This window comes from Chrysemys picta, chromosome 4 (genome assembly GCF_011386835.1).
Source record: "Chrysemys picta bellii isolate R12L10 chromosome 4, ASM1138683v2, whole genome shotgun sequence".
In the NCBI taxonomy this organism is placed as follows: domain Eukaryota; kingdom Metazoa; phylum Chordata; order Testudines; family Emydidae; genus Chrysemys; species Chrysemys picta.
In genome coordinates, this window is record NC_088794.1 from 23,700,714 (window position 1) to 23,728,656 (window position 27,943).

At 50.5% G+C, this 27,943-nt stretch overlaps 1 protein-coding gene across 2 annotated transcripts in view; it reads right to left on the minus strand.

Moving 5' to 3' along the window:
- Positions 1-27,394, minus strand: part of GRM4 (glutamate metabotropic receptor 4) — a 216,837-nt gene extending 189,443 nt beyond the window's left edge. For both annotated transcript variants that reach the window (XM_008174587.4, XM_005309676.5), the window contains exon 1: positions 26,478-27,394. The gene's annotated coding sequence lies outside the window, so the exon portion shown is untranslated. The remainder of the gene's footprint in view (positions 1-26,477) is intronic.
- Between the last annotated feature and the right edge of the window lie 549 nt (positions 27,395-27,943).

Below are 27,943 nucleotides of genomic sequence, written 5' to 3' on the forward strand. Positions count from 1 at the left end.
CTGCTTTGCAGCATTCCTGGCTGTACCATCCTGAGCTCCCACGCACACGCGCTGCCCAAGCACCTCACATTCTGGCCCACCGCTCCTTCTGCCCTCCCAGTCCTGAGCTGCAAACGCACCTCGGGCTGACCGGCCTCAATAGGGTGACCAGACAGCAAGTGTGAAAAATCAGTACAGCAGATGGGGGGGGGGTAAAATAGGAGCCTATATAGGAAAAAGTCCCAAATATCCGGGACCGTCCCTATAAAATCGGGACATCTGGTCACTCTAGGCCTCAATCAGAGCTGGGCGAATAGAGCAAAAGAATTGGATCACCCCTATCCTCAGGGATTCACGCCCTCCCTTGTGTTTGCCAGTGCGCCAACGCCGGGGTCGAGTCTCGAGAACTTCCGCAGAAAGCGAGAGCATCAGAAGAAACATTTGCTCACTGGGAGGTGAAAATCAATCCTGGGAGCAGCCCTTGTGTAGAGGGGTGAATTCCACCCCATAGAAATATTCCTGCTGCTATATTTTATTTTGATTTCTATTGCTACTAATCCCAAAAGAGGCAGCTATGTAATGCTCTACAGAAGGCGATCTCCTGGGGGCGACTGCACCAACCATAGGGCTGCTTTATTGGTCTGTCGGAGAGTTTTATCCTGCTGCCTATCGTTATAGTAGCCGAGCGACTTCCCTGTAAAATCAATAGCAATAGTGAAGTCCCTAGCAGACTCCATGGAGTCTCTGGCTCTTCTCCATTTGCAGGGTAAAAGCTTGGCTTGGGGCAGAGTTTGAGGTTTAGAATTTTTTTTTTTTAATTAACGATTTTATTCATTTCTTTCTTTTTGGCTGGTGCCATTGAAGAGGTGTCATTGCTGGGAGTGTCATTCTTATTTTTACAACTGTTGGACCAGATCCTAATCAGATCCCACGCACACAACCCATCCGAGGGGATAAAGGTTCCTAAAGCAGCAACAATACATATACAGACCTGGACACGTCTTGCAAAGGGACGCAGCCTCTGAAATCTCTTCTAGCGAAGGCTGCTGCGCCTCTGTTCCAGAAAGCACTCTTCCTCCAGCCCAGAAAAATTCACCCCTTTATGCTCTAGATGCATTCCACCATCACATTTGGCACAAATCTGAAGAGGGGAGGCAAGGGGCACTCAGTATATCCACGATGGATGCACACAGTCGGGTCCTCAGCTGTTATGAATCCAAGTAGCTCTGATTTCAGTCGGGCAATGCTCATGTACCCCAGCCCTGAGACTCACACCTCGATCCGATCTACCTAGTCTAGTTCTTTTCATTGCATCCAGCACCCTGGTACCTGAGGCAGGCCTGAGTGTTTCAGAAAATCTGGCTCTATGTAACTCATCATGGCCTCCCTTCTACACGGCTCCACCCTACAAGAACAAGGGGTCATGGATGGCGGGTAACTTGCATAAACGCAATCTAGCTAGACAGTCCAGCTCCATGATTCCGTCACACACAGGATTCATAACAATTTATTACAGAGCAACTGTCCATCTGTCACAGCAACAGCTGTAGCTATTCAAGAACTGAGGATGGAGCGATCCAATCTCAGGCTTCAGGGAACCAACTGGAACTGTAGGGCTTGTGGAGGAGCATTGCCTATTCTATCCTATAGCATTGTCTCTCCCCAGCATTCAAAAATCATTCATCAGAATCATAGAATATCAGGGTTGGAAGGAACCTCAGGAGGTCATCTAGTCCAACCCCCTGCTCAAAGCAGGACCAATCCCCAGACAGATTTTTGCCCCAGATCCCTAAATCACCCCCTCAAGGATTGAGCTCACAACCCTGGGTTTAGCAGGCCAATGCTCAAACCACTGAGCTATCCCTCCCCCCAAGCCTGATAGGATTTTAAAATAGAATGTCTGAGGCTTTTATTGGCCTTTTGAGCCTTTAGACTTCATGTTCTTGAGCTTTTCTCCACAACCCACAAGGGCTAGAAAGTTTTTTTTTTAAAATATGAACTAAGATGGTCATGTAATAACATGATTCCAGGAGCTAAAGTTTCAAGGTGGGTGGGGGGAAAAACACCAAAAAATGGCCAATGTTCAACACTGCTTCAAACGTCTTCATGTATCTCCTGGTACAATTGGCCAGGTGCATTCTAAAGAGCATTCACCTTCCTTGAAAGCATCAGTATTGGCGGTGTCTAGAGCCAAGTATTGACAGAGAAAAAAGGACTGGCCTTAGCTACGAGCTAATTTCACTTTGGCCTTAAACTCCTTTGTGAGGCTTTGGAGGGCTGCTTGAAATGTAAAGCTGCCAGGACAGAATCTGCCTGCAACTGAGCAGAGCATCTGATTGCAAGAAACTTCCAGTGAGAATTGGCTGCTCCCAAAAGGGCATGAGCAGTTCTTTAGGGCTGGAGGCCTGGACTTTGGAGATGGAGTTGCTGCAAGCTTTGCTCAAGGAAGGACTGCAGAATTTGACTCCCATTATATCATCTGCTCAGAGATCTATAGGCCCAGAGTCAACACCAAGAGGAGGGAGGAGATAGGAGAAACTGAAATATTACCATTCCAGCACCAAAACAAAAAAGTCTGCAAAAGAAACATCAAACTGGAACCATTTTAGCATTAACAGTTGGTCCCCCTGAAGAGAGGTAATTAAAGAGCAGCTCAGTTCTGGAGAGCGGCCCATTGAAAATAGCACTCTGGGGTTCCAGGTTTATTGTCTCAGCAACTCCAGATTAGATTTGTTCAGTTTACACTGCGGGGTGAGGAATGGTTTTACTAATGGCCAGCCCCACAAACTCTACCTGGGCTCCAGGAGTCAAACGGCGCGTTGTGGTACCTGCACCATCACCAGGGATGCAGAGTCCCTCCCCTGGATTGTCCCCTCGGAACAATGCTCAGAGGGGACGCCGACGTTGGCCCTCCAGTGGGGAAGGGAGGGCTCAGCTGTCTGCATAGCACTGCCCCCATCCCTACCCCTCATGCACTGCAGACCCCTGAGGCCCTGCACAGCTTGGAGGTCTGCACAGAGAGAGGAGGATAGAGATGATGAGTCGGGGAGAGGGGGGAAGGGTGGACGGGGTGGCAAGGGACACACTGTCCCCAAGCCTAGGGCTGTTTTATCTGTTCCATAGAGCCAACCCCAACCCCCAAGGGGAGCCGTGTGGCTAGGGAGTGGTAATGAGGATGCTTGTGGATCAAAGCCTAGTGTGGAGGCACAAGGCCTCCAGATAGAGGGCACTGGCCTTCCACAGATCCCTTGGGATCCCCCATGTTTGGCTTCATGGCCTTTTCCGCTATAGGGAGGGTGTGTGTGAAAATGTGCCCTCCCACCTCTCCATGCCCACATAGGAGAGCCTCAGAGTCTACTTCTCCCATGGGCTCCCACCCCCATAGGTCTTTACCTCATGAGGGGATACAATGGCCAGGCATTTTAAGTAGAGGGAATGGGGAAGGGAAGCACAGCCACCCCTCCCGTGCTATAAATAGGGGAGCCCACCCCCCCATCCCTGGCTTGGGTAAGGCAGGGCTTCCACACAGCTCCACCCCCCACCCTCTTGCCAGGTGTGGCCCGAGATTCTCCCACCGCCCCATCTCCATCCACTGCCAGTGCTGGACAACGCCTGCTAGTTAGGACACTGCTAACACCTGCACTGAAGATGCACGAGCCAAGCTAGAACCCAACTCCCTCTCCTCCCAGCCATGCTGGCTCTGCAGGGCGAACAGGAGTGGGACAGTCCCCATTTCCACATCCATACCAGGCTAGTTATTGGTTACATGTATCCGCAGCTACCGTCTCTCTTCCCGATTCAGTGACTTAGCAGGACACGAGCTGTTGCGTCTTTTGCTCTCGATACATGGGTACAGCAGCATCCAAATCCCCATGTTTACTGACTATACACAACACATCAGGCCTTGCCCCATATACACATGGGAAGCCCCCAGAAGAGCAACGCATAGAAGGCAGTGAGCACCGGTAGAGGGTTCACAAGCTATTTAAAGGGATACTCCCCAATTCCTGAACACTGCACTAACCAGTACAATGCAAGTTATACAGTGAGGTAAACAATCCAGCTCACTCGAGCAAAGCTGGAGGGGTCACTCCATGTTTACATTGAGGCTTGAGAATAAAGCAGAATCTGGCCCATTGATCTAAGGGGCCCCTGCTCGGCCTATTGATCTAAGGGGCCATGCTGTTGCTGCCACTTCCCTTAGCAGTGTCGGTTTGTATGGCCCTGACGGTTTCACACCTCACCACATACCTTGCTTCCATTGCCTCTGTCTGGTCCCTGCTCAGATCTTCAAGTGATTGTGACCTGGGCTGCACTTAGCTGCTATTAAGTGATGCCGAAGCAATACAGTATTCCCTCCCCACCCTGCACTGCTGCGTGAGCATGCCAGGAACCGCGCCTTCCTCCATCAGTCACAATCCAGGCTCCAGCTCCTCTCTTTCTCCTGGATTGGGTCTTCTTTAACACTTGGCTGAGGGTGGCATCAATGTGTGGGAGATCGCAGGGGAGGAGGAGAATGGATCCCTCATAGTCTCCAGTTTCCCAAATCAGTCTCCCTCCCAGAGGGACCTGGTTGCACCCCACCCTCCTTCCAGCTGCTGCGGACTCACATGGCTCCTTGCACCCCATGCTCCTGTCCGACCAATTGCTCATCAGCAGCTGCGAGACAAAATGGCCGCCTCATCCTGACCCTCCCTGGCTAATTCCCACACTGCCTCATAGCAGAAAGGCCAGCTCTGCCAGTGCCCGGCGTGACCTCGATAGGGCTGGACCGTGGTCCTGCTAGAGCTCTTCAGTTCCTCCCAGAGCATGGCTAAAGGAGGCCTCTTGAAAGCCATACAAAGCATTCCCATGCCTGTCTCCACAGCACACCCAGACCCTGCTGACCCAGGGCTCACTTCCCCAAGGAGCTGAGCAATGCCTGGTGCTGCTGGGTACCCCCAACTATCATTGAAATCAAGCACCTTGTAGGATTGAACCCCCGAGGAGCAAGAGATTCCCCATAAGGGCTGCCATGAGACCACCAGCTCAGCCTGTCAAAAGCAGTGAGAGAGGATGGTTGGTCTTGTGGACTGGCATGCAAATAGACCTGGGTTCAGTTCCGGTCTCTGCCACAGATTCTCTCTGTGACCTGGGGCAAGTCACTTCATCTCTCTGTGCCTCAGCTCCCCCTCTGTAAAGCAGGGGCTAATAACACAGTTTTCCTCCCACTCTCTGTCTGCTCTATTTAGCCTTTGGGACAGGGACTGTCTCGCACTCTGTGTACATGCAGCCCCCAGCACAATGAGACCTCGAGAACCTATCGGAATACAGAGACAGTGCTATGCTACCACAATCGGCTTCGCCCACGACCCCAGGGGAGTTGTCTTTCTGGGTCACGCAAACCCCACTTCCTCTGTCTCCATCCAGCCACGTCAATGTTTCTCCAATTCATTTCTATGCTAACTGCATGTAGAGGGAAATTTGTATCTGTGCTCTCAAATTTCCCCTGTAAAGTGACACTGGGCTGGCAAATGGGCATGAGATGTGGAGTGTGAAATTATCTAGGATGCTGGTCTCTCTCGGTGTCTTTTTCATGAAAGCACAATTCACCGAGACTCCCTGCACACACATACATCCCTTACCATAGCTTCGATTTCCCACGGGCTAGACTCATTCCTTCATGCCTGAACCACACACATCAAAATATTGCACCAACTTCGCTTACACGCTGCCTCCCCAAGTCCCATGGCCGTTCGTCATTTCTCACATGCACCGCTCTAACGGGGGCCCAGATCTCGGTGCTTTCTGCTCCATTGCCGTTTTCTGTGAGAAAATGTAGGCGCTGCCCTGCTTATACCACTCGTACACAGAGAGCTGTTCGTATCCAACCCACAATACTCCAGCAGCAGTCACTAGCACTTACGCTTTCACAACAACATCTTGCAGTGTGACAGTACAGTGATCCACATGCGCTGATGGTGCAGGGAGAGCTAGCTAGTTACCACATGGGGCTGCCATTGCAGGTCTTCAAGTTCCTCAATGGAGGAGCAGGAAATAAGGAGAAGCTACCCAAGCTGTCCGTATTTGGGAACACCATTCCACGGGGAAGGGGAGGAAACAGGAGCTCCCCTGCAGGGCCTGTGTGGAGCAGGGGGTCTTTTGGGGGTAAGAATACGGCTGCAGAGACCACAGGTGGGCAGGGCCTCCATTTTGGTAGGCGGAGGGACTGTGGGGACCATCAGAACAGCAGGCTCTGGCAACTGGACTATATAATGTTTGAATAAAAGAATAATTCAATTGTTCAAAAGCATTCATAGCTTGGAACGTAAAGACCGCCACACGAGTCACTAGGGGGATTGAAGCTGCCAGAGGGAGAGGATGATCCCGGGGAGCAAAGGGAGAGGATAGGGTGTCTAGGTAGCACTTGCAGTGGGAAGGGGGAGCAGGGGACCAGGTAGCAGAGAAAGAGGCAAAACAGGGGAGCGGGAGGAAGGTGTCCACAAGACCGGCTCTCTGGGAAGAATTAGCCCGCCCTCAGAAAGTTCGAGAACCCTCTGCCCCAGCACCTTGCATCCCAAAGCACTTTACAAGCCTATTATCGGTCTACACACCCCAGCATAGCAGGCAGCCACCTCTCGGGCATACCAAGCAACTTAGGACAGGAAGCGATGAACGAGGTTTTATTACATTGAAATGACAAGGATTCATTTTAGGGAGGCAGAATGGGGAGTTATCAGAATCGGATCAAAGCACTAGCCCCAAAGACCCATACTCTTAAGGGCCACGGGCTCTTTAATGGCCACAAATAATCAGGAGATCCACCTCACGTCTCCTGCGAAAGAGGAGCCCTCTGGTGCAGAGCAGTGCGCTTCCCCACCATGCTGGGGCATTGACTCCGAGGGAAGAGCACCCATGCAAAGATACAGTGCACCCAACAGTTAGCGTTTAAACCATTGCTAGAACGTAGGAAAGATGCATCCTTACTGCCAAAGCCTTCTCTGGCATTCACATTCCACTGTTCCTCGCCCTGCCAGCTGGGTTGCGGTGCCTCGCAAGAGCGCTCCAGCAGTCTACACATGCAAATGGTATCCCCCTTGAGAGATCTCCCCTCAGCCAGTCCCTCTTTCCCCAGTACCTGCATTGACAGCTGTGCAGCTACAGAAGCCCTGGCTCAGTCCCACCTTCCCCCCACCTCCCCAGCTGGTATTGGCACACGGGTGGGAGGGAAGGCTGAGGCATAATTGCATGTTCTCACTCTCCCCATTGGTTCTCAAAGCCCCCGGGGTTCACAAAGCCTGACACACAAATGGATCACTCTAGGGGCTGACGGCTGAGGCAGCCTCAACGGTAGCAGCTAGGTTTCACCTGGGGTCATCTGGAGGCTCTCAAAAAGGATCCCTGGCTGCAAGAAACTCCTCCCATTATAAAGCTATTTCCTGCTTTCTTTTTAAGCACTCCTCCATCCTCAACCAGAGGCTGCCCTCTTTCCCCCATTCGGTTCATTTATGCCCTTGTTTAAGTCCAGCCCACTCAAAGTGCACTTGATGCGAGCCCCATCTAGAGAAGGCAACGGGGTCTAGGACTTAACGCAGGGCGCTGGGAGACAGAACTCACCCCCAGCTCTGACACTGACTCAACATGTGACCTTGGGCAAGTTGCTTCACCTCTGTGACTCAGTTTCCCCACTTGTGTGGTGGAGATAATACTTGACCTAGCTGAGGTTTGTCCTGGGTAGCCACCGCAAGGGCCCCAAAGCTGTGGGCCAAAGAGCTCATCATATACTTAGCATATTATAACGGGAGGAGGAGGAGGGTCTTGTGGCTAACACAACGGTCTGGGAGTCAGGAGCGCTAAGTTTGGTTTTGATTCTGCCCACTGACTTACTGTGTATCTTAGGACAAGTCACATGACCTCTTCAGTTGTGAGTCTCAAAACCAACTAGAGGGTTTATTGCCCTCCTTATCTCATTGATATTCATGCATCCATGGACCTCAAACATCAATGTGTATCCACAGCCCTTCCGGCCTAGTGGCTAGAGCACTGGACTGGGACTCAGGAGACCTGAGTCCTAGTTCTCCCTTGGCTACTGGGTGACTTTGGGCAAGTCATTTTGCCTCTGTGCCTCAGTTTCCCCTTCTATAAAATGGGGATAAGGACGCTGTCCTCTTTTGTATAGCACATTGAAATCTACTGATGAAGATCACAATCTAATTGCTAGGCAATATCATCAGCCCTCTTGGAGAAAGGGGCTAACCTGAAGCAGAAAGATAGCTAGGGGATTTGAAAATCTATCTAGGGCATTTAGCCATCCAATTCTTATTTATTTCATTGGGAGCTGTGTAGCTCAATGCCCTAGCTGCCTTTGAGACGCTGCATCTTTGTGCCTCAGTTTCCTCATCTGGATAATGGGGCCAATGATTCTCACCCATCTTTACAAAGCCTCTGAGATACAGGGATGAGAGCTGCTGGCTATTCTAAGGACGGTGTATTATTAATGCAAACCACAGAAAAACAGAAAGGCGGAGCAGGCAAATGCATTCCCTGAGCGGGAAGCTCTTGACTATTTAGCACAAGGAAACAGTTTAATTGAATCTTGTTTTAAACACAGAACTTGGTATCTGAGCTAGATATGTCGGGCCAGATCCCCAGCTGATGTAAATGGGCACTGCTCCGCTGAAGTCACCCAAGCGCCTCCCATTTACACCAACTGAGGATACAGCTGATCTGTGGCTTTCCCAGATGGGAGGGGCCCTGCCTGAACTAACCCCAATAAATTATGTACGTCTCCGCCTGTCAACACTGCTCTGAAGGCCAATTTCCAAAGCATTTCTGACAGCCGGGGCTTTTAAGCAATCAGAATTACCCAGAGTCAAGCTGTTTGCTTCAGAAGTGAAGGAGCATCTGAGCTTTGCAGCATGAAAGCTTCTGATTCCCAGGCTGCCCCTGCTGTATTTTCAAAGTAAATTCCCAGCCAGAAAGCCCTGGATCTCACGTGCTGGGAAGACGTGCTTAGCACATCATAACAGTGTCTCATGGTCCTAGGCAAGGGAGGCTTAGCTCAAAGGTCAGCCAGCACCGTATGGAGAACCCAGTGATCCAAAACCATGGACATCCAGAACTCCTGGACACCCAGGACAACGGGTTTCTGAGTTTCAACCCTCAACAAAGTTCTGCAACGCTGGGACCAGACAGCACAGGCCAGTGGGGTCATGGGATTCAGGACTCCTGGGTTCTTTTTCCAGTCTTCCACTGACTTGGTGCTGAACTCTGGGAAAATCCCTTAGGGCCTGATTTTCACAAGTGCTGAGCACTTAAATGTAAGTACCTTCCTGGGGAGAAAATACCAGGTACTAAAGAAGAACAGGAGTACTTGTGGCACCTTAGAGACTAACAAATTTATTAGAGCATAAGCTTTCGTGGACTACAGCCCACTTCTTCGGATGTTAGTCTCTAAGGTGCCACAAGTACTCCTGTTCTTCTTTTTGCGGATACAGACTAACACGGCTGTTACTCTGAAACCAGGTACTAAAGGGCTCTTACAGTAAAGCATAACAAGAAAGAGTGGCTGGAAAGTTAAAGCCATACACATTCAAATTAAGAAAGAAGGTACATAGTGAAAGGTGACCAGGACAATTAGCACAGGAAGTGGTTGATTCTCTCCAGAGGTCTTCAAATCCAGACCGGTTGCCTTTCTGGGAGGTATGCTTTAGCCACACACAAGCTCTTGGGCTCATTGCAAGGGTAAATGGACACCAGTGCTCACTACACTAAAAAAAAAAAAAAAAAAATCAGGCCATTAGCCTCTCACTGTTTCAATCTCCTCACCTTTAAACGTGGCTGGTGATACTTGACCTGGCTTTCAGACCCATGAATGGAACGAGCCATATACTCTCATTACTGTCCTATACACACATCACCACACTGACTGGCCAAAGAGGAATGTTGTCCTTGTATAATGAGGATTGACACCTAAATCTTGGTCACAAAAGAAACCCAAGCCAAAGATTAATTTACAACAATCAATTGTTTCGATTGACAGAGCTACCCCGGCCAGGCCTGAACTTCAGAGCGGCCTTGTCAATAGGACAGGATTTAATTAAGCAGCAATAGTGGCAGTTCTTACAGGGATGAAGTCTGAAGTGGTGTTTCTCCCAATGAGGGATCCACCCTATTGCTGCATTAGGCAGAGTGTCCAGTTCTCTGCCAGGACTCATGGGCTGTCCTTGATGTTACAAGAGTGCTCTGGATGTGTATAGATGTCACTAGTAAATTGCCAGCAGATGGTGCTCCAGAACATGTAGCGTAGTTACTGGGTTTTGCAGGACCCATAAAACTTCTCGTTGCACGCTGCAAGTGGATTCCTTTGTGCAGCTCTTTACATCAGCTCGGGACAGTTTGCCCCAGTGCCCAAGGAGTATAAACGCTACCATTCTGTTCTGGTAGCAGTTTACACTCCCTCTGAGGCAATGCAAGTAACTAGGCAGGGTCCAGGAAAATGGAGAATCAGGCCCAAAAAACTAATCACCAATAGAAATGGCCATAGGCCCAAACCCCAGACCTATAGACACTCCCAACCTTTAGGGAAGCTTAGCGTTCAGAGCCAATCACTGGGGAGCAGACCCATTTCTCCTCACTCCTGAGCTAAAGGAGAGCAGCTAGCGGTCTGTTCCATGACTGCGGGAAACCACAGACAGTGAGACTAGACAACACAATCAGGGCTCCAGGGAGCACCTCGGGGTCTGTCTGTGTCCATCAGCCTCAAAGAATTGCTCTTATTGCCAAGTCCTATCTCCCCTGCCACAAAGGACTGTACAACCAGTGGCTACTTGGCCACGCTGACTGGGCTTGGGATCCACGTCTAGGTAATACACCCTTGTAGAACTCAATTCACCCTGGGTCCATAATATTTTTGAGACAGGTGAACAAAATTAGTTTTTTCTTCATCGCTGAAGTGTCATTGTAAAAGGGCAGTTGAGATTCCGTGCCTGGACCGGTATGTTGTCCTTGCACTCTTGCAATGCTGAGCTAGATAAATATTCATTGCTCGATCTGAATAATAAATATTGCACGGGTACATAACTCCTGGAACGCTACAGAACAAAGCGTTTCTATGCACATGCCTAAGCTAAGCATGCAACACTTATTGACTATTTATATTCTGGTAGTGCCTAGAAACCTCAACCCAGAACAGGAGCTAAATATATCAGGTGATCAGAGCCCAGATATCCTGAGTCCCAGCCCATTACCTTAACCACTAAGCTATCTTTGCTCTGTACATTTAAGCACCTTGCCCAAACCCACTGGTGTGTGCACAAAGATTGGGTAATTACACAGGTAACTATCCCTGCACACATACGCACAAACACCTGGTTCTCACGTTCAAACCCACATTTTGGTGCACAAATGCAGCAGTTGCAGGTTCATCAGAACTTTTCAGGCCTGTTTAGGGACCTGTACTTAAGGGGGTTGGGGGGCTTCCTTATATGTTCTGTGAATATACAGGAACCACTTCTTCCCCCCACCAAAATGCAGCCACTTCTGGAGCGGATAAGGAGCTTGATCTTGGCATTGAGCCAAACGTAACAACTTTTTGTTCTATTAGTTAACAACACTAGCAAGTGTGGGTTTGGTTTTAACACTAGGAATGCACAAGCTAGAACCCGCTTAAGTCCTTGGGCTAAACCCTGAGCTCCGAACTCAGCCCTTATTAAGGCCAAAATGAAGGGTATGCATACACCTGGAGCTGGAGGGGTCATTTCCTTTTTGGTTCGATTTACCCATGCTAGCTTCAATCAAGCTAGAGTGCTAAAAATACCAGTATAGTCGCAAAGGCACGGCCAACGGGAACGGTTAGCTGCCCCAAACACCATCTCATCCGAGACCCTAGGGACATTCTTGGCGGCTAGCCCATCCCGCTGCCCACAGCTACCCCGCTATTTTTAGGGCGCTCACTCGATCAGAGCTAACTTGGGTACGTCTACCCGGGCTGGAAATCACACCTCTGGCATAGACGTGCCCTGAGTGAAGCCCCAGGGCCTCATCCCAGTGGCATGGACTTGCATAGGAATCAGATCACTCCTGATTTGGCCCACGGACCTCAAATGGAGCTCGGTCAGCCGGCGTACGAGGGCAGACGCTGGGAAAGGAACTCAGGATTCGGTCCTTAATGAGAGGCTTTGTGCTGCTCACTCCGCTCGCCCTTGGCTGCTGCTGCATTAGACACGCCAGCGGATTTTTACAGCCGGGTTCAAATCCGGTCAGGGTGGAGCCCGAGACAAGGTCCCCGAGCCCTTTATTTCCAGCGTGTTGAACTGCCTCTCTAGGCAACAAGGCAAAACAACAGGAATAGATGCTAATCGAGCAAAACAGCCGCGACCTGTAACAAGAAAACCAATACATGTAGCTCCCAAGGCCACAGGCAAAGCCCAGGGGAGCTGTGCACTTTTTACTGATGGCCAGTGAAGCTGGCTGCTGCAGGACCAGATATGCCCCATGTCCCCACACCCATCCAGGCCCCAGATGTTCACATCTCAGGACTCTTAGCAAGAGCTCATCAGCCGACGTCAAGTTGCATGACAGGGGTGAGGGGCTCCAGCAACGAGGACCCAAACCATATAGGGTATCAAAGATCAATCTGGGCACTCTGAACTGCACCCCAGGAAGTTGGTGCAGTCTACAGAGCACTGGCATCCTGTAGAAGGGAACCCGCCAGGAGAGATGCTGAACGTCTCCAGCTCCCATTGCTGACAAATGTAGCCTTCTCAATACACAGCCTGTTCCCAGCCTCCCCCAGCTGACTTGCAAGGAGCTGAGAAACAGGCCAGAGCAGAGCTGGCACCATGGCAGACACTGAAGCCCATCAAACCGGGACATGCCTAGAACACTGCAATATAAAGAAAGGGCCCTATGCTGAGGCCACGCCCTGGTTTAAGCACAGGGCTGGATTAAGGCTTAGATCCAATAGGCAGGTGCTAAAGGGCCTTGACACTGAGCAGTGAGGGACCCACATGTGCAGCGTTCTCTGCTCCAGAAAGCAGAAGTGCTCTCTGCTTGGAGAAGCAAGTGCAGAGTCTTCCTCCTCCTCCGGTGAAACCCAGACACTCAGAAGAGCAGGGGTGGTGATCTAGGAAGAAGAGATTCCCCCCGCCTCCCACCAACCATCTTGTAACCCCTTGCTAAGCATGGGCAGGGCCACAATGCAGGGGTGGGAAGGGATGTGCCCAGGATCCTGAAATCCCTTATCTAGCGCTCTCTGAAGCATCCCCGTGCAGCTCGCCCTTTGAGTAAAGACCCACTCAGCAGCCAACCGTTCTGTGGGTTTCCTTTTGAGGACTGAGTGACCCAAAGCCCATCTCACTGGCTCAGACTGCAAATGCAACGAGCCAGAACATTTCTGCAGAGTGCAAAGAGGGCTGGGCGGGGGAGGGGAGACACCCTGCTCAGCTGGTCCCAGCTTCTGCGACATCAGCCACGGAACCACAAGGGAAATATTATATCACAGCTCTGGAATGAGGCCCAGCAGTAAAGCTCAGCAGAGCCTGGAGCACCTAGAGAGCCTGGGAGCGGCTTCTCTTTTAAAATAAGATTATTTCCCTCCTGTTCTCTCTCTCCCTCTCATGTATCTTTTGATCATATGATCTGAATGAGCTGAAGGTAAAAATATCACAGCAGGTAACAAAGAGGTGCAAATAATGAGAGGACAAGAACTCCCCTGAATCCCCCTCCCCGTCTCAAGTGAGATGCTACAAGGAGCCAGAGAGGGTCCAAGGAGTGTGTTGGAAATGGGGCAGGAGAGGAGTGATTCCCACCCCTCCCCCCCCCAACACACACACACACACACACACACACACACACACACCCCTCTCTCCTCTTGCTCCAAAAAGCTGATACAATCTTGAGTCCAAACAGGCAAAATTCGAAAGTGACTTTCTGCCCCCTACCCCCAGCTCTAAAATGACCAATGTGCTTCAGAGCCCTCGCTGATTTCCTCTCTTCAGGCTCTGCAAAGGGTCCCAATTACCTGGCTGTTACCCGCCGCTCTCCCCATCCATTCCCACGGGTTCCTTCAGTCCCGGGAAGCTGAACGAGGACAAAAGCAGCACTGGGCGGGGAGGATGGGGAGAGAGGACTCGGGAAGCCTAACATACTCAGTGGATGAATAATTCAGCTGCTAACAGCTTTACTGGTGCATCCTCCAGGCCTGGGGACTCTTCCCCTGGAGCTAGGTTACCCTTTTACATAACTGTATCTTACATTTAGCTGGCAACTTGCATCCCAAAGCACTTAAACAAGAATCACACCCCCACTGAAATGCACTCACCTCTGGGGTGGGGAGGTGGCAGTTGCACAGCACATAGCAGGCTAATGGGGGTGTGGGAGAGGAGGTATTTTGGATCGGGACACAGAGGCAAATCCCCGCTCTCACAAAAAGTGCCTCTGGATGCAGGCACATGGCAAAGAGGCAAATGCCCAAATCCCCATGCAGACAGAACCTCGCCTCCGAAAGCTGGCGCACAGTCATCTAGATACCCAAGCCGGCAATTCCACTGAGCCAGGGGCCAGATCCTCAGCTGGTGCAAGTCAGCCTAGCTCTGTAGGTATTTCACTCCGGCTGAAAAGCACTCAGCTATCCCCTGCACACAGCAAGGCCTAAATAGCTGGAGTCGGAGGGGAGTCTGAGCTGCAGAATTAAGATGGGGGGAATCCTGGTTCAAAGGCATTGGGATGCTGCAGCGCAGCGGCTCTAGCCCCGGGGCACCAGCCCCACTCAGAAGCATAAGGAAAGAAAATCTGAGTTAAATAAACAGATCCACCCATCTTCATGCTCTGCACCTATCCCAGTGCTTGCCAAAACGATACAGGAGCAGCTGTTCAAGGGTAATTCTGCTCATTCCACTAGAGGATCCACACAGGCAGCTGTATGTGACAGCCCATGAGTCACTACATGGGACTGAGTGGCTAAATCAAAAGATAACCCCTCCCCCCCCACCTTCCTGTTTACCATTTCAAAATACAGCATCCGTGTTTGTACAGCGCCTGGCACAACAGAGCCCTGATCTGTTTGAAGCCTCTAGGAACAACGGCCATGTAAGTGTTACATCCACAGATCTAGAATATTGTGTCCCCCGTCTCCCCCTCCTCCAATCCCAGGTTTTCAGTTACCAAAAAACCACAGAGCTGCAAACACACGGAAAGTGTGCGATGGTGCATTTCCCCTTCTCTGTTTCCACTGAGCTCAGCTGCAGCTGAGCTATTTGGACAGCGAGAGAGCCTGGGATTTATTCACGGAAGCAAGAGGAAAGCAAAGCACAACCCCAGCCTCTCCACGCCAGACAAGCGCTTTATCAGCACATAATGAGCCCGTCTTGATGGCTCGTTCTAATTCAAATGAGAGATTCGGCCCCCCCACACACACACACACTCCAAAGGCTGGAGCAGAAATCTGGCAAAAGGCACGGTAACTAATCGGATGATGTGCGCATTTCCAGGTTCCTGGGCCGTAAATCCCCAGCTCTGGTTATCGCTCTGCCCGAGTCAAACCCACTTAACGAACATCAGGACTTTCACAAGTGGATATTAATGCTGCTGGCCAGTTCTGGTTTGCCTGCTCCATCTATCCTGCTCGGAAAGAACTGCCAAGTCCACTTACCCCGCTCAGAGCACCCCGCTCCTGGGCTGGCTTTCTGTAACTCGATTATCAATGGAAGCATTCCGAGAGCGGCTCAGCTTAATGTTATTGAGACGTTAATTAGCATTTGTTAGTGTCATCTGCTCGCCTGGGAAGCGGAGGAAAGGTGATGTGGGGGAATGGTACCTTAGGCTAGGGAGGGTTGGACCCTTCATTCCCAATGGGTGCAGTTTCACTGGCACAGGCTGGAGTGTAGACAGGATTTAGGATTTTAACACGTGGTCATCTAACCTGAGCCCACCTGAGTCCTGCCAGCCCCACAGCCTCCATAACGGCTACCACCACAGGTGTGGTCTTTGAGACCTGACACGTCCAACTGCAAAAATACCCCGCTTCTCTAGTGCTTCTCAGCAGTAGTTGCATTGGTTGTGCCTGTTCCTTGAGAGCACCATGCTGCAGTTCTTGGGCCCAGCAGTGGGCGAATGGCACTTGGCTGGGAGATGGCATTATCCCTCGAAGAGAGATGGAAGCACGGGATTATGGAGTTTTTAACGGCCCACTTTAGTGTCCCCAGCACACAGTTGGGTGGCACTTCCTGCCGACACTGCCATAAAATGATGAGTTGGAAAAGTGCCTGGGCAGTGTTAAAGGTGTTAAATGAATAGCTCAGGTCTGTCTTTGGATGGAGAGGGCAGCGCATCCATATTACCACTGTGTCATTCGCTTCGTTACACAGGGAAGCTGCCGAGGGTGGTAGCTTGTCTGCAAGCTGCCTTGTGCTGCAGACTGAATTATACCTGGAACTTGTGTCTTGGCCATAAGGCAGCAAGAGGTGGGGGAGCAGGGCAGAAGCAGCAGCATCTAGTGAGCAGAGCACACAGCTAGGAACACTCTCGCCCTGATTTTAGCTTTGCCAGTGATTCACTGCAGAAACTTAAGACAACTCCCAGCCCTTCTCTGCCTCAGTTTCCCCAAATGAAGAGAAAAATACTAACCCACCTCATAGCAATGTAGCTAGGGTTTATAAGCCCAACCCATTAAGGATCTGAGCACCCTCAAGCTGAGGGACTGAGTCCATCTTTACACTGGGTCAGATCCTCAGCTGGCATAAATAGGCATAGCCGCCTTGACTCCAGTCGGTCTCTGGTCATTTCCACCCGCTGAGGACCTGGCCCTAACTGCCCATTCGTCTATATAGCCCTGGCCTCCTGCCTGCAACTTGTCCTCTATAGCGCACCTTGGCTCTCACTGGCGTCATCCCGATGTATTCAGACCCCTTTTTACGTGGCATCATTTCTCACTCAGCTTGATTGCAATGGCCTTGAACACAGGATGCTTTAAATAAAACACTGCGTTGCATTAAGTGCTGGTGGTTTACAGCTGTCGCTCTAAAGGGTTCGTACTTCTCAGCCTGATTTGCAGGCCCCTTACACGACTGACTTCTCTGCTTGCATCTGACTGCCCAGCTCCTCTAGAGCGGTCTCTGCCAGCTGCCTACAATCAATGGTTTCCATAGCAGGAGTGTTGTCTGATAGCTGGAAGATCAGGAGCTGGGACTCCTGCGTTCTCCGCCTGGCTTTGCCAGTGACTCACTCAGGCCCATCACTTAAAGTCTGTCTGCACCGGAAGCAGAGGTGTGGCTGCAGCCTAGACATATCCAGGCTAGCTTGAGTAACAATAGCATGAAGCCATGGCAGCCCGGGCTGTACAACCCACCCGGGGTATGTACTCTAGGCTAGCTCATGCTGCCTCAACTGCTCTTGTTGCTGGAGCTGGCTAGATCAAAGCTAGCTTGGGCATGTCTCCACATGTTTCAATCACACATCTGAATGCAGCATAGACAGGACGACAGCCTCTGTGTTCCCCACCCCTCCACACACACCCCTGTTACATAGGAATATCATACTAAACCTATGGCCATACAGTAGTTCACAGCTGTCACCATGCCACCCCCTGTGCCTGTGGCCACTGGGAACTTCACGACAGTGAGGGTAGAACCCAGACCTTCCTGCTCCAAAAGCCCTGTTCCTCTGTGACGGAGAATCTCCATTAGTTGTTCACCATACAGGACCTATGTCACACAGTTCCATCCAATACAGGGCAATGGTGCTTATGTACATTGCTATAATGGACTGGTTACTCACCTACCTCCCAAGAGTGATAGGTGATCTCCCTTTAGTCATCTGTAAAACAGAATACCCATCCCTCCTAACACACCACTACCTCTCATGAAGTGCTTGGAGATCTCCAGCTGAAAGCTGCCATCTCAGTACAAAGCATTATTACATTGTCCCTATTGGATTCTAGGGGGCTCCTACATCACTGACAAATGGTGCAATTGTAGCCCACTGTGAGAAGCTGGTGGTGGGAATCATGGCAGATCTTGGGCAGCGAGGCTTCCAATGCAAGTGAGTGGCTGATGCTTTGCACTTAGATGGTAGCTGTGGCTTGTCCCGGCTACCTCAGATTCAAAGATATCATCACAAGAAGAGGCATCCTCCACTCCCAATGCAGCACAAGCACTTCAGAGCCAGGGGAAATGGTTAGGTCACAGTATCCTTGTGCTTAAGCCATGGAGCGAGACATCAACTTGCCAGGCCAAATTCCACCTTCAATTTAAATTGAGTACACTCCTTACAGGGCAACTTCAAGGGCACTTTCATCCAAGCTCTCAAAGCCCAAAGGCACTTTGAAGTCAACAAGGGTGCAGACGTGCAGTTTGAGCAGATTTTGGCTTGCTCACTGTATCCTACAGACAGACTCAGGGCACATACTCGCTCCCATGTTGCTGCTGGAAAATATTCCAACTTCTGCAACAGAGGCTGAATTCATGCTGAACACCCTCTGAGCTGGCCAGAGGGGTCTCCATTAAAGTGGGGTTCTGCTCTGAAAAGCAGCCACGTTACCAATACCTCCCTGCCTGTAGGACCTACAAACATCAGCAGTTACTTTCTTTTTTCCTCCTGTTAAACCAGCTGAGCCAACGCAGCTCTGGGAGAGGGAAGCGGATTCCTCTCCGGCTCATGCAGCAGCACCAAAATCGTTGGCAGAGTTCTCGTTGCCGAGCCAAGTTCTGCCCTGCGTTGGAGCTGTGCAGACAGGCCCATGGAAGCATTTGTAAAGGACCACTCGGGGTAGGAAAATTAAGTCTACTCAAGACTGCAGGCTGGGAGCTTGCTGCTTTATTTAAGCTGCATCACAACAAGGGGGCGGGGGGACTAAATCAGGAAGTCAGGGAAAGGTGGAACATAGCTTCACCCTAAAATACTCTGGGTATCCCAGTTAACCCTATCATGACCACTTGACTACAGACTCTGTTACCAATGATAATTCTGCATGAGTAATAAAGATACCACCTCTATCCCCACCCCCACTCCCAGCTTGAATCCCAGATTTTAGGATGAATTTTCAGGGCTGCCAGTTGCAGGGGGGGGGGAGGGGGGAGTCTTTTTAGCCATCAACTCAGCAAATGTGGCATGAAGGTGAAACACTTGAAGCCTGTGGTGCCTTGTCTGCAGAGGTTTCAGTCAAACTATCCAATCTGCTCCCAACAAAGGTTTTTCCATGCGATTTCAAGCGGACTGTACTGCTCATCCCCCCGGGCCACCACTAACAGTTAAACTCCAATTCCAGAGTCTTTATTGCCAGCCCTGCTGTACCAAGCAGAAGACACCTGGCAGGGTTATTCAGACCTCAGCTGGAATTGGCAGTTTCAGCAGCAAGAGGCCATCCACTTTTGACTTGTAAAGAGAGCCAATTTGGTCTGGCAATCGTTAAGGGTAGGTCTATGCTACGGAGACTGTACTGGCACAGGTATGTTGGCATCGACAACAAATATCGCACCCCCACAACGTCAGACTTCCTGGAGCAGAAGCCACACTGCAACTGCCGAGCTGCCAAAGAGACTCTGGGATTCCAACCACAGAGCTCCCAGTAACGGGAGCGAGAATTATGGGGCCAGATCCTGGTCTCATTTAAGTCAGTGGAAGTTCAGCAGTGAATGGGAGCAGGATTGAGCCCCTTTGAAAATCTTGGGCCAGTTCCTCAGCTGATGGAAAGGAATGGGGCTCTGTTGACTTCACTAGAGGCACGTCAATGTACAGCAGCTGAGGATCTGGCCCTTAAGGTGTAAATACAAACACCCATACTGAAGTCACATTGTTTGCCTGACAAGTAAAATGGGCACAAGCAGAGCCTTCGAATTACGGGGGGTAGAAATTCAGCGAGGGACCAGAAGTGGTTAGAGGTCCTCATTACAGAATGGTTAAGTGAAATTCTTCCACAACACCATAAGCCAAATGGTCCTCCTAGTGCTTTCAAGGATTAGATCATACCAACAGGGAAAGCAAGGGCGATTGTAGCATGCAGAGATCACAGGATTTCACAACATCGGGGCAGTTCTTTGCATGATACATACCAGCTCTAAGAGGGGACGAACTCTTTCTCTGAATGGTGCAACTGCATTGATTTCTATGCAGTTACATCCATGTACCTGGGAGCAGAATTTGGCCTGGGATTCCCAAACGGTTATGATTTAGGTCACCGTAACAGCTCTGTGATACAAAGTTGAGTTTATTGGAGCTGTATTGTAACATCGTCACATTGCACGATGAGCCCACCGCCCCATGATTTCAGAAGGCTGTAGAGGCATTCATTCAGCTTCGCCAGCACCCGTGCAAGGTAGGAAGGAAAAGATCACACCCAAATTACATATGGGTAAACTGAGGCATGGAGCGATTGAAATGATTTGCTCAACTCAATGGCTATTAGCTAGGATGGGCAGGGATGGTGTCCCTAGCCTCTGTTTGCCAGAAGCTGGGAATGAGTGTCAGGGAATGGATCACTTGATTCCCTGTTCTGTTCATTCCCTCTGGGGCACCTGGCACTGGCCACTGTCGGAAAACAGAACACTGGGCTAGATGGACCTTTGGTCTGACCCAGTCTGGCCGTTCTTAAGTGACTTCACCCACCAAAGTCACCTGTTGAGCTGAAAATAGAACCCAGGAGTCCTGCCTCTTAGTCCCCTGCTCTAACCACTAATCCACACCTTTACCGAGCTGGGGAGGAGAACCCACAAGTCCTACCTCCCAGGCAGGGGCACCATTTCAGAAAAAAATTGGGGCAGCAGGGGGCGAAAAGATGTGTCAGCGTATAGAAAATTATATGTGAATATGTTATTTCCTGCGACCTCGGGGGAGGCAAAAAGTTGAGCATATAGACCTGTCAGAAGTCTGAGGAAGTGCCAGACTAAAGGTCTGGGGAGGCAACTGCCCCCCTTGACCCATAGCAAATTACACCCCTGCTCCCAGTCCCCCGCTTAAACCCCTAAACCATATTTCCTCCTCCCTACTGGAAAGAGGCGCTGAAGTGCTTAAAATCCACTAATCCTAACTAGCATGGACTCCCCAGTGCAAAAGCTCAACAAGGAGAGATCCTCTCTTGGTTTCGCTGCTGTAGCTGTTGTGAGTTTAAACCAGCAGCAAGACCCTTTTCTCCACCTGCTAATCCTTTGGAGAGCGAGGACAGTCTTATCACAGCATAATATTCCAATTAGCTTGCACTAGTTTTTCCCCACTTGAGAGGCTATTATGGGGGACTTTGCTTTGGCTGTAGATTTTGCTGCCAAGCCTGTGTTAAGTACAGCAGAATGGGGGCGAGGGGAGGGAGAAGTAGTCAAGAAATGGCTTAAACAAAGTGGAAGCCTAAAGAATTCAAGTTAAGGTGCCCAGTATTTGTTTGCCTAAGCAAGAAAAGTAGCCCCAGGGCTATGAGCGAGTTCTTAGTAGAAAAACACAGGCCCTGTACTTAAACAAAAAAACATTTAATTAAAATAAGGCCCCAATTCAATGGATGTCTGGATTAACTAGCAAGGCCAATACCATGAGCTCTTACATAATAATCATGACCCAATTAAAAGAAAGCTAATATCTACCTCCATTGGATGTGGTCCAGCTAATGGCAACATCTTCTGCATGCTCATTTTTTAAAGGAAAGCGGAGCGCTACTAAGTAGAAATCTCTGAAACATACTGTTCTTAATAAATAACGTTCATAAATAATAACACAACGTTCCAAAGGGAAGTAGCAGCCTTCATTTAGGTCATTATAAAACTATTCTCCCCCTCACGTGGGACCTGACCCAAAGGCCATTGAAGTCAATAGAAAGAGATTCCCAATGGGCATTGGATCAGGCCACATCTGAATATATGTAACTGCAGGCAAGTCCTCCCTCTCCTGTTCTTTGTAAAACAGAGCCAGTCTTAATCCCTCGCTTTCAAGGATTGTATCGCACCAAAAAGGAACAGCAAGGAGGACTGGGAGAACGTATCAGCCAGAGATCAGAGGATTTGACAGAGTGACAGGCAGAGAAACAAAGCAGGGTTTCTGATTTGAACCAGCATTGATTGTACTAATAAACAATCCCAACCGAAGCATCGGGGTTGGAAGAAGTTGGTCTTCATTTCTGCTTGTACAAATGCAATGAAACCTTTACATTAATTTTTGATAACCACTCGCTAACTGGGGCAGCTCAGGTGTAGAATGACAGAACTGCCCAACTTTCATCTCATCAGAAATCATCAGCTGCAAAACAGGGGCCCAGGATCTTGCCACATGCATGGGGGCATCGCCCCCACCCCCTGTGCAAGTCCCAGGATATCACTCTACTAATAACTGACAACCCGCCATCCACACACCCCTTTTCCAACCAGTCATCACTGGAAGTCTTCAGTGCTGGCAGATAGGCAAGGCAGGTTCAGTGGAGCATATCCTGATGTCCCCAGAGGGGCTTCTTGCTGGGCCGTGATGTGTAATGCATGTGCATGTAAAGTCGTTACATTTCAGAGAGGGGGCACTCTTATTGCTACAAGAAGACTACGGGGGAAAGAGCCTGAGCGAGCCAAGCAACAACAGCAAGATTAAGGGGCCAGCACAAAAATACTCAGGGTGGGAGAAGAGGAGAGGAGAGAGATCACTTGATCGTTACCGGTTAGGTTCACTCCCTCTGGGACACCTGGCATTGACCACTGTCAGTAGACAGGATACTGGGCTGGATGGACCTTTGGTCTGACCCAGTATAGCCATTCTCATGTTCTTATTTTATGGTGGTTTATGATTAGGTGAAGTGGTTTTCAGCACATTGATTTTCTTCCACCACCTTCAAATATTCAGGAGAGTGAAAGACCATCAGGCAAGCAATGCAAAAGTTGAAAAGCACAGTTTTCCCCCTGATATTTTGTGACAATATTTCTGAGCCTCGGCTGACAGAGGAACTGTCACCCAATAGCCCCATGCACTTGCCAGTCTGATATCGACAAGAAGCAATGCAGGGCTTAATTTGTGCCAGGGCTTGCCAGGGCTAAGCCCCAGCACCTCTGGGCTTGGTAGTTCAGAGCCCCGGCACCTCTGGGCTTGCTGCGTCAGTTATTAAAGTAAAAAAATTGCTTGAGCCCCGGCATCTCGCTCATTACAAATTAAGCACTGAGGCCATGGAAAGCTGTCAGGGAAGTTGGGGAATTGGGACTGCCAGGAACATCATCAGGGTGGGGGGAAGGGGGATTTTGTTCTGAGTGTAAACTTCTATTTCACTTCCCTCTCTGCTTTTTGGATCTCTAGATCCAACACCAGAGTATCTGGGCTTCTCACAATCATTTATCCGGTGAGGTAGGGAAGGCTATTATCCCTATTGTACAGATGGGGAACTGAGGCACAGAGAGACTTGCCCAAGGGTACATGGAGCAGGAAATTGAAGCTGGATCTACAAAATCCAGGGCTAGCACACTAACCCTGGGGCCACCCTTTTTCTCTTAGAGCATGCTATGAAGCAGGAAGGCTGCCCAAACTGATGGGTCAGGGAGAACCTGCCTTCAGAGGAGGTTTTATTATAACTGCAGGGGCATCGGGCACCTCCTTCAGAAGCAACTGGTGCTAGCCACTGTAAGAGACAGGAAAGGACCCGTGGTCTGACCTATGTTCCTGTGATTTACCCCTCGCTCCCTTCAGCGAGCTCCAACCCCAGGGCCAAACTCACTGGCTCCGATATCTGAATGAAGGAGAAGTGTGTTGTATTCCTGGCAGAAGAAAAGGAGCAATTGCAAAAACTTCCCCACAGACAGCACTGCATCTGGGAGCATGTTGTTCTGAAACTGCAGCGGGGATTGAGAAAGGAGGGGGGCTCTCTCCTCACCCTGTCCCCTTCAGTCCTGAGCTGCACTGCAAGGCAGGGGTGAGCCTTTTCCCAGTCCAATGCCTTCTCTCCCCCTGAGCAGCAGGAACTTCTGCAAGGAAGGAGACCTGAACTCAGGCTCTCCCTGGTAGTTGAAGGAAACAAGCTGCTGTTCGGGGAACGGAGAAGTGAGATGAGCTCTTGATTTAACTACTGGTATTTCCCTGAGCTCCTGCAGGCATTCAACCGATCTGATGGTCTCTCTTCACCCACAGGCTGTGCCTAGGGCAACCAGCCAGCGCATGGGACCTTCTCCACCACTCCACTTCTCTCCTCCAACCCAGCCTTGTATTGTTCCCTCTTCAAACCCAAAGCCAAAGGTCAGCCAGCAACAAGGATGACTCATCCCCGAGCCTCCTAAGTGCAGACACAAGCAATATGATGGTGGCGGTTTTCTGAGACAAAAGCACCCTGCTAGGGATGAGTTGAACACAACAAACTTATGACATTTAAAATACATTATAATAGAAAGGTGGGGGATGGGGGGACATCCAGCAAGTTACCCTTGGGCATTGGGCTGTCAGATACCAATCAGATTTTCTCTTAAAAAGAAACCCCAGCTCTGCTGTCACAACAGCTCTGACTAGAGGGCCACAGCCCCCAAACGAAACACACATGGATGTAAAAAGAAGAACAGGAGGACTTGTGGCACCTTAGAGACTAACAAATTTATTAGAGCATAAGCTTTCGTGGACTACAGCCCACTTCTTCGGATGCATATAGAATGGAACATATATTGAGGAGATATATATACACACATACATAATGATATATATACACACATACATAATGTGTGTATATATATCTCCTCAATATATGTTCCATTCTATATGCATCCGAAGAAGTGGGCTGTAGTCCACGAAAGCTTATGCTCTAATAAATTTGTTAGTCTCTAAGGTGCCACAAGTCCTCCTGTTCTTCTTTTTGCGGATACAGACTAACACGGCTGCTACTCTGAAACACATGGATGTGTTTGTACCCAGGATACAGGCAAGGCGTGGATCCAACCTTCCGAAGTGGTTCCTCTACAGAGCACCAGCACCTCTGGCTTATTGGAAATGTAAAGGCTGTTGGGAAGCTAGCCTCATGCCCCTGATCTTTACAGACAACCGAGATAACACACGGCCTCCTCACCTACTCACACTCTATTTACAACAACTCCACAGGCCTAACAAGGGTAGCTGCTATTTACTCTGCGATGGCCACACGCACCTTTACCCTTCTGCTGTGGATGGAAGCCCGAGCAGCTAGTCCTTCCAGTCTCTTCCATCTCTCCCGGGAAGCCAGGAGGGCTCGAGAGCAAGGCAGCAATGCAAAAAGCGGATGCCAGGGGAGAGACAGCCTGACCAGTAACTACAGGTGCCTGGGTCTATTGGACTGGTCCACGCTGTGAGTCACACTCCGCTGCTCTGGCATTGGCAATATCTTCTCTAGCCTCCGTTCGCATTCTCCCCTGCAGAGAGCACTGGGGAATGCATCCCCTCCCCTAACAGCTGTAATAGGAGTCCAGCCTCCGCTAGACGGACTGTGCAACACAAGGCAAGAAGCAAGCAAGCACCAGAGGGCAGCGTGTGTATGTGGGGGCGAGGGGATGCTAGCGGTTAGCAGAAGCCAGAGACCGATTTCCAGTCCCAGAGTCACGCTCTGGGAAAGGTGGTGGGGCTAATTACCAGGCAGGATTAGCCAAGCAATAAGACCCGCAGGGAGGGGGAAGACAGTCCCCAGCACTACTGGGGGCGCTGCGGATGCAAACTACTAACGATGCAAATTAGTTGAGGAAAGAGTGAAATTGAAACAACCAAGCAGCCTCGGAAAGCACATTGAATCCGGCTCACTTAGCAGCGGCTCACCCCCTCCCCCCCCCCCCAGTGTCCAGATCAGGTTCAATCGCTTTCTCCTTGGTTCCTTTCAGTTGCTCCCCCTGGCAAGCATCTTTCTCCACGCTGGGCTTGATTTAATCCTTGTTTAAAGTCTTTCTGCGCCAGCTTAGATCGGCGCAGTCTGCTCCCCCCTTAAAAATGTTAGCGGGGTTCAAACAATCCCTCTGTATTTATGCAGATGCCACATTAAAAGATCAAGAGGGAGAGGGAACAGAACCCAGCCTGCTGCGGAAAATACATGTTGACTTAAGGTCTTACGTGCCTGTTCCTCTACTGCATCTCTCTGCCCCTGTGGTATTTGGGTGCTGTTATATTTATGGCAGGAGAAGGAAGGTTCCCCCCCACCCCACCCCACGTCCCCTTCTTGTTCAAACCGTTTCCTGCAATCCCAATGATGCGCTGCAACCCATTAGCAGGACTCTGGCTGTGCTGATGGTTTCGCTAGCATGTCCTCCAACAAGCAAAGCCCCCAATTCTGAGGTAAACCGTCTTCCCACTCCTCCCCCCTCGTTCCATCGGAAGAGTAATAAGGCTAGGATAGCTGGATGGGACCTAGGCTCCCCCCGTGCCCCCTACACACACCTTGTTCATTACAGTCCTGCAGGTCAGACGCTTTCCAGAAGGGGCATTTTTGGTCTTGAAGAGAAGGTGATCGGTCCTCGGGATTGCTCCTTAAAAGCCACTTTTGGCTCACGGTGAGGAGCCCCGTCCGGACCTGACTGAAAACCCCGCCCCACGAGAAACGCACCTACGGGGGTCGGGGGAGAGAGAGAAACTGAACTTACCCCTCCGCACCCAAGTTGGGGGAAATCCGAATCCTCCCGGCGCTTTCCAAGCCCCTGGCTGCCCAGAGCAGCCTCGCAAGGAGCTGTCCACGGATCCTGTGGTGCTGAAGCCTCTGGCTGCCTTCCCACCCTCCGCTTGCCTTTTGCCCAGCAGCTCAATCGATGGCAGTTTTCACTCGTCTCCTTCCCCCAGCACCCAGGGCAGCCCGGAAAGCGGTGGCTAATTTCTTTGGCTTGTTTTACCTGGGCACGGCCAGTTCCCCCTCTCCTGCAATAGTAATCTCCGAGCCCTTCCCCGGGGCTGCAGCGGAGATCCGGCTTCCTCCACTCCACGCCTTGATAGCAAGGAATAATGCAGACTCGGTCCTGTTTTTGTGGGGGTGCCAATCCTCCCGCTCCCCACACACACACCCTCTTGGACAAGTCGCTTTAGGTACACACGGCTCACCCGGAGGAGCTGCCCACTTGCATGGTTCTGAAAGAGATTCCAAAGCCAGGCGGGAAGGGGGCTCTGTTATCCACCCCAGATCTTGCTGAAAGAAAGCTGTATTCCAGGGGCAATGAGGCTGAACCCGCTTCCGCCAGCGCGCATCATCCAATTGCTTTATTAATTTAAAAGAAACCCTTTAAATTTGACGCATAAGGCGGCGGAACTGCCGCTGGGGAGGGGAGAGAAAGGGGAGCTGCTGGCTGGCGTCGGGGGAAAGGGAGAATCCTTGCTGTCGGTCAGTGCTTGATTTAAAACCTCAAAGGTCCTCCAGAAAGAACGAGAGAGATCAGCTGCGAGGGAACGGTCCATGCACCTCCCCCCCGCCCCCCAAGCACTGCAAAAAGAGAGAGAGATGTAGGAGATGAGCCAGAGGAAGGGAGCTGCAGTCACGCTAAACTAAATTCAGTCGGATAACATCTGCTCAGCTGCCAGCGAGAGCGAGCCAGCCTTGGAAGTTTTGCATTGGGAGCTGCGGTGAAGCCCCAGGCTCGGATTTTGGCCAGCCTTTTAAAGCACTAGTACACCTTGGCGGCGTGGGGGGGGGGGGGAGGGAGGGAAGCAGAGGATCGTATGTGCAAATACACTTCACATCCATCCTACACCCATCCCTAAAGGCCGACGCACACGCCCTACACTCACAAACCCTGACACATCTCACACCCAGCACACCCTCGGCATCTCTGCAAACCCACACACCCGAAAGTGAAGGCAGGGATTCCATCAGAAAACCTCATTCCCCTCCCCCCCCCCCCCACACACACCACTCGAGCTCCTTTTTAAATAGGGCTGTAAAAACAACGCACCCCTCCAAGCCAGGTCTAAAACTTGAGGCTAGTTGGCCCTGCTAAGACTCCCTGTTTAGAACTAAACCCACAATTCTCTAAGCTCCTGGAAGGATGGGATTGACAGACAGCCTCGTGGCTTATCATTTCTAGTGCATCTTTTCACTCCTTTAATACACGAAACGTCTGGTTAA